This window comes from Pseudochaenichthys georgianus, chromosome 1 (assembly GCF_902827115.2).
Source record: "Pseudochaenichthys georgianus chromosome 1, fPseGeo1.2, whole genome shotgun sequence".
Classification (NCBI taxonomy): Eukaryota; Metazoa; Chordata; class Actinopteri; order Perciformes; family Channichthyidae; genus Pseudochaenichthys; species Pseudochaenichthys georgianus.
This window is the reverse complement of record NC_047503.1, coordinates 48,790,059-48,797,558: the sequence shown is the minus strand read 5'-3', so window position 1 is coordinate 48,797,558 and position 7,500 is coordinate 48,790,059. Positions and strand designations below refer to the sequence as shown.

Below are 7,500 nucleotides of genomic sequence, written 5' to 3'. Positions count from 1 at the left end.
GCCAGTCTAATCTCCCACTCTCACAATAGAGCAGACAGACAATCCGTCTTCCCAGAATGCATCTCTGCTTTTGTCTTTCGCTCTATTGTCCGCTGGGAGAAGAACTTCCTGGGAGATGTTGCCATGGCGACGTAAGGTCATGCAATGGCCCAAAAGGCTGTGAACGGAGCAAATCAATGAGACGAACACCAGAGTCATACAGAAGGCTGATTGAAGGGGAAGTGTGCTTTACATTCACTGTGTGTGTGTGTGTGTGTGTGTGTGTGTGTGTGTGTGTGTGTGTGTGTGTGTGTGTGTGTGTGTGTGTGTGTGTGTGTGTGTGTGTGTGTGTGTGTGTGTGTGTGTGTGTGTGTGTGTGTGTGTGTGTGTGTGTGTGTGTGTGTGTGTGTGTGTGTGTCTGTGTGTGTGTGTGTGTGTGTGTCTGTGTACTGTGTATCAGCTGGGTGCATAACATTTACTAACATTATAACCCTGCTCGTAATCTCCAATTGTATTATAAATGTATCAGTAACCAGATGTCTTTATGTACCTGTAAGGGAATACAGGTACCTTTTAATATACCTCATTCAATAATGTAATCCCTTACTTCCCGAGCCGAATTTACACTAAGCTCCAGAAATAACACATCTGCATTTGATAATCTGTCGAGCATTTGAACGAGCATTAACAGGTCACATCTCTGCCACCTGACAAACCTCTCACACAGATTAACGATGCAAAAACATTTCACAAACACATCTTTCACAGCCAGCCACTCAGGGTTTGAATACATTTCAATGGCTGTATTTAATAAAGCGGTCAGTAATGTTACGCTGTAGTATTGTTGACGCGTGTGAGAGGCCTCTTCATGGATACACGGTGGATACAGGGCTCCTCTATTGACGCCTGTGTAATTACCTCATAGTGAGTCCAGCTAAGTGCAAACAACCTGTGGATGTGACAACAAGGTGCCCATTAACACAAATATCTGCCGGGCAAATATCTAGCCTGTCAACATATCCAAAGCATTGCTATTTCCTTCAATAAGTGCATTCAAGGACATTTGATCCTTGAGAGCGTTCTTTTTACACTGAGATTAATTTGCATACTCTTGCCCCCTAATTGTTCATTGCTAAAATATGCCATTAATACCTTGCTTTTACATTTAAAGAAATCCTTTACGAGACGAACACACGTAATGTAAAAGCATATCTGAATAAAGGACGTACTTTGTCCCTGATTTTGCGTAACACAACATAACAGTTTTTCTAGTTACGATCAAAATGATAGTTTACATGGTAGTAGTATTTGAGAGCAGTACCTGTATTGTATAAGTAAACGTAGCTAGGTCTAAGTATCTAACATATACTGTACAAATAAGGCAAGGCAAGGCAAGGCAAGTGTATTTATATAGCACCTTTCAGCACCAGGCAATTCAAGGTGCTTTACAAAAATGAAAGACATTAAGAAAATGGCATTTAAAATCAGTCATTAAAAAGAAAAGCTAATAAAATAAACATTAAAAGATAAAAGTTACAGTGCAGTCTAAGATATGAATAGTTCAATTATTTCGGTTCTTGATTTTTAATTTATTCACAGAACCTCCCTTTGGAAATCCGAAACATTTCTGTTCCGATTGTTAATTTAGACTGATTGTTTTCACCATGTTATGCTCGCATGACATCCACAATCGGTGTACTAGCCCCCTACTCTGCTTTGCGTTCCATAACAAAGTCTTTAAGTGTTACCTGAACACCCCGTGTTACCAAAACACTATTTTTCACCCGTCGGTGCTGTGATACTTGTTCCTCAGTACAAATCATCCAAAAACTGATCGTAAACCCTGGCTACGACGGATATCCCAAATATCCTACTTTCGAGCAGTCCCTCTCATAAATGTCATGGAGTTTAATTACGTTTAAATGTAAAACATTATAAGACATTGTGTGAATCTTACAGTTGTAAAATCACAGGTGCCAGAAAAAGCAACGAATGTTCTCATTGAGTGTTTTAGCATCTTTTAGCTCATGGTATTGGTATTCACTTCCACTAGACTGGCTCGGAGCTACCAGAACATTAAATAATTTTAGAGCGTTTTAGTGTGTTTCAGCTTATTATGCCATGTTTGGTCTTTATAAATGTTCTGTTTTGGTTCCCATGTAGCTTCACTGCATTCCAAGGTTCTTTATTAGTCATACGAACATAGCTACAGAGTAGTTATTTCGATGAACAAGGTCACAGGCTTCTCCAACAGTGCAACACAATATTACAGAAAAACAGAAAAAGATAGTGCAAGTAAATATTAAAAGTAAATGCAAAAAGAAAGGAATAGTTTTAAAAAGTGAAAGAGGGAAATAAGAGTCTATATGCAAGCTATTGGAATGATATATTAGATCAGCTTATCCAGTTTTTATCAATGTGGAATATGGTACAACTATTTAACTATATACAAGAGTGGAAAGGTTTTTAAAAAATACTTTAAATCAATTGGATTTAAAGTCTATTCAATTATGGACAGGTTAGATCTACTACAATCTGTTGAACGCTAATAAAGACATTGTCGGGGAAACATTGATGTAGAAAAAGAAACAAAAACCTCACAGTATTTTCAGGATGCTTTCATAAACTTGTTATTAATAAATGTTATCTTTGAGTGTTTTAGCGTCTTTTAGCTCATTGTTTTGGTTTTCCAAATGTTCAGTTTTGGTTCACTTTCACTAAACTATCTTCAGGTTTCAAGCCAAGCCTAACATTTAAAGCTTGTTGCCTTTCCCAGAAACGGTCTAAAATATAATTTAATTCCATATTTAAAATGTGAAAAAGGCTCCACATATATTTTAAGGATGATAAAAAGTAGCAATGTTTAAGAAGAGACTTGAAACTAATAGATTCTGTATTCAGTGGGATGATAATGTAACCTACTACAGTCTGCAGTGTGCCTATGAAGTCAGTGTGTGTGGATACAATGCTGTACACAGAAATATACTAAACATCCAGTCGTGAAATGGAGAAGCACTTGTGGAATGAAATACTTCCATAAGCTGACCTTTCTTTGGCTTGACTCCATTTGTTTTTTAACACATTAGAAAGTAGTGATATCAGAAGCTTAATCACAAATAGTGAGTATATTCTCTGAAATATTGTAATTATATAAGACACAAAAGGCACAGGGATCTTTGTTGCTACAGTTACTAACATTACACAGCTGATGCCATTTGAACTGACAGGTTCTCATTGCACACGTTTTGTTTTCTCTTCCTGAATGATTCCACTTCATAACAAGAGATAATGGAGGGGCACAACATCAGCTGATTGATTATCCATCAGTGTTATTCCCCTGGGAGTCCACCTCCTCGCTGGCGTTCAATTAAGGGCTTTGCCGCATCGACGACTGATCTCTCCTCCACCTCCTCGCTGGCGTTCAATTCAGGGCTTTGCCACGTCGACGACTGATCTCTCCTCCACCTCCTCGCTGGCGTTCAATTCAGGGCTTTGCCACGTCGACGACTCATCTCTCCTCCACCTCCTCGCTGGCATTCAATTCAGGGCTTTGCCGCGTCGACGACTCATCTCTCCTCCACCTCCAAACACTGACAGCAGCTCACAGATTAGCCTGAGCTGCATCAATACTCAGCAGCACAGGGAGACACGTGCGCATTCAAACAACACTGCCTTTTACAAACCACACGTACAGCATGCAAATAGATCGGCATTCACACAAAGAGAGATAACAGGTCTTTGAGCACCTGAAAAAGCGCTTAGAAATTCAATGTATTATTATTATTATCAAAAAAAGAGCCTGAGAGTTTTGCAGGGCCAACAATAAGTCGGTTTTTAGGACTATAAGTATATATATATAAATATACGCATACTCATAGTTTGTGTATGGTTGAGTGCATTCCTGTTGTGACTTTTTTAAACACTATCTTAGCAACGATGAACTCCTCTCCCCACACAGAGTGCGGTCCAGAGACGTGTAATTACAGGCCAGACGAACCGAGTGGACGTTAGCCAATTCCATAAAAGCTCCTGTGCTCCCAAACACACACAGAGAGAAAGAAGGGTCCTCAGAGGTTAGATTACTAATACTCAATTTACTAATGCATCTATTTTAGCAACATACTTTACTCACAGATGCAAGATGATGAGAAGAAGGGAAAGATTAAGTTAGGTGTGTGCTGTTTTTCTTATTGTGTGGGGGCGTCTTCTATTTCTCATTATCTATCAGCAACTGTAGGCTTTAGGAATACACTCTGTGAACATGCTCGATATCAACAGCCATTGGACCAGAGGTGGATAAGTACTCAGATCCTGTACTTGAGTAAAAGTAGAAGTACTCAGATCCTGTACTTGAGTAAAAGTAGAAGTACTCAGATCCTGTACTTGAGTAAAAGTAGAAGTACTCAGATCTTGTACCTGAGTAAAAGTAAAAAGTACTCAGATATTGTACTTGAGTAAAAGCAGAAGTACTCAGATCTTGAGTAAAAGTAGAAGTACTCAGATCTTGTACTTGAGTAAAAGTAGAATTACTCAGATCCTGTATTTGAGTAAAAGTAGAAGTACTCAGATCTTGTTCTTGATTAAAACTAGAAGTACTCAGATCTTGTACTTGAGTAAAAGTAGAAGTACTCAGATCCTCTACTTGAGTAAAAGTAGTAGTACTCAGATCTTGTTCTTGATTAAAACTAGAAGTACTCAGATCTTGTACTTGAGTAAAAGTAGAAGTACTCAGATGTTGTGCTTGAGTAAAAGTAGAAGTACTCAGATCTTGTTCTTGAGTAAAAGTAGAAGTACTCAGGGCTTGTACTTGAGTAAAAGTAGAAGTACTCAGATCTTGTACTTGAGTAAAAGTAGAAGTACTCAGGTCTTGTACTGAGTAAAAGTAGAAGTACTCAGATCTTGTGCTTGAGTAAAAGTAGAAGTACTCAGATCTTGATCTTGAGTAAAAGTAGAAGTACTCAGGGCTTGTACTTGAGTAAAAGTAGAAGTACTCAGATCTTGTTCTTGAGTAAAAGTAGAAGTACCAGAGTGTAGGAATACTCTGTTACAGTAAAAGTCCTGCCTTCAAAATGTTCCTCAAGTGAAAGTAGAAAAGTATTCTCATCAAAATATAGTGAAAGTAGCGACAGTAAAAGTAGTCGTTGTGCAGATTGGTCCATTTCAGAATAATATATATGATATGTTTTATAATGATTGATCATGAAAGTGTTTCAAAGCTGGTAAAGGTGCAGCTAGTTTGAAGTACTTTGTAGACTGCAGGGTAGCTGGTGAAGGTGCAGCTAGTCTGAAGTACTTTGTAGACTGCAGGGTAGCTGGTGCAGGTGCAGCTAGTCTGAAGTACTTTGTAGACTGCAGGGTAGCTGGTGAAGGTGCAGCTAGTCTGAAGTACTTTGTAGACTGCAGGGTAGCTGGTGAAGGAGCAGCTAGTCTGAAGTACTTTGTAGACTGCAGGGTAGCTGGTGGAGGTGCAGCTAGTCTGAAGTACTTTGTAGACTGCAGGGTAGCTGGTGGAGGTGCAGCTAGTCTGAAGTACTTTGTAGACTGCAGGGTAGCTGGTGGAGGTGCAGCTAGTCTGAAGTACTTTGTAGACTGCAGGGTAGCTGGTGAAGGTGCAGCTAGTCTGAAGTACTTTGTAGACTGCAGGGTAGCTGGTGGATTTACTCCAGGTGGAACTAAAGTCTGATTCAACACTTGATTAGATTTCACATCATCCAAAATTGTGTTGAAGTTAAAACCCGTCGTAGCATAAGCTGTGCTCGGTCCTACTGTCAGAATCAGATTGTTTTGTACAAATAATGATAAAAAACAAACACAATCTCCCTCTTACTTCCATCATATACTCACGCAGTACATCGAGTAGCCTGCATACATACAAATGTACATTTATGAAAATACACAAAAACTGTAATAACCCTCCATGAGGAAGTAAAAAATAGAAGAATCATAGAAAAAGATATACAATACAAATCTAAAAGACTGTCATCGTGTCTTACTGGCTGCTGTTCCTTAGACAACTCAACTTCTGCTATTAATAACTGAGCAATATATACTTCCACCTTTAACACTATCACCTGGCTGCTATCTCATATCTGTTAGAGCAGAGGTTCAGTCTGTAGGGGATTGGACTTTGGACCGAAGGGTCACGTCCCGATCGGACCACCAAGTAAGGAGTGTGGACTGGTACTGGAGAGGGTTCAGTTCACCTCCTGGGCCACTGCCGAAGTGCCCTTGAACAAGGCACCTAACCCCCAACTGCTCACTGGCGCCGGCTAGACTGGCTGCCTCCGCTCTGACCTCTCAGCTACATGTGCATGTGTGCATATAACTGTGTGTGTATTTATGTATGTGCATGATGTAAAAAGTGTGTACTGTGTGTACCTGTATACAAATCCGTGTACGACAGAGTGGAAACTGAATTTCCCCCTGGATAAATAAAGGTCCATCGTCTTCTGGATGTGTATTTTTTTAAGTGTAGATCTTCTACTTCCATCTTTAATATTTGATGCATGCTTCCTAATGATTTGCTATGATGATGTGAACGTCCCCTCTGTGGGATGAATGAAGGTCTTCTGATTCTGATCTGCAGTAATAATAAAAATGCATATTATCAAATGATAAATGCATGGACTATTCCGGCATACTGTGAGCTGTGTGTAGGGGAGTGTTTGTTGATGTGTTGAAATCCCCTTCAGTCGACCTGTACTTTATAACTCGTCAGGAGCATCGACATTTATAATTCATTATAAATCACGTGTGTGTTTATGAGTTTATTTATGAAGCATTATAATTGCCCTCAGAATGCACTATAGATAAAGTCTGTGCAAAATAATAATAATAATAGAATTCTTTTGTATTCACTTTTCTTCTTTCCTCCCTTTTATGTCCTCTTTGTCGCTCTCTTTCCTTGTTTCCTTTCCTCTTGTTTCCTCTCCTCTTGTTATGTTAACCTCTTTGTGTTCTTAACTTCCTCTTTTTCTGCATTTCAACATTATTACCGTTTGTTGTTTGTGTGACCCCTCCAAACAAATGCATGTCCACTCGTTGTGATATCACTCAGTGGTGGACATTGATGGTGTAACGAGTCTGAATGTGCACAGAGACAGAGGTTCCTCGCGCCTTATCAAAGCTTTAACTTCCAGTACAGAAAGTACCTCCTGTAGGCATATTAAGTACCTGTCATAATACCGTGAGCTGTAAGCAGGAGCAGAATACGTGATGAAAAGATACAAGTTCAGTTAGAGGACGGTCCATGTGGATATACCCGTGAACACAATGGAGTCTGTGAGAGATTACAATGAGATAGTAATATTTAAATGGAACCTTGGATTCATTACAATAGCAGCCGGAGTGTGCTGACGTTTCCTTTTATTCATTTACGATGTGCAAACACTCCGTGAGGCAAATTCATCAGATAACAACTAAATGTGTGAAGTCCGGAATGTGAAGTCCTCTGTTTCACTGAGTTGGCAAACAGACATAATCTGATGGAACATATTTTATGTCAATGGACAGTTAAATATG

The 7,500-nt window shown here is 39.4% G+C and overlaps 1 protein-coding gene across 1 annotated transcript in view; it reads right to left on the bottom strand.

Annotated features, from left to right (window-relative positions):
- LOC117454477 (somatostatin receptor type 5-like) overlaps window positions 1-7,500 on the bottom strand; it is a 17,713-nt gene that overhangs the window by 10,053 nt on the left and 160 nt on the right. The window lies entirely within an intron of this gene.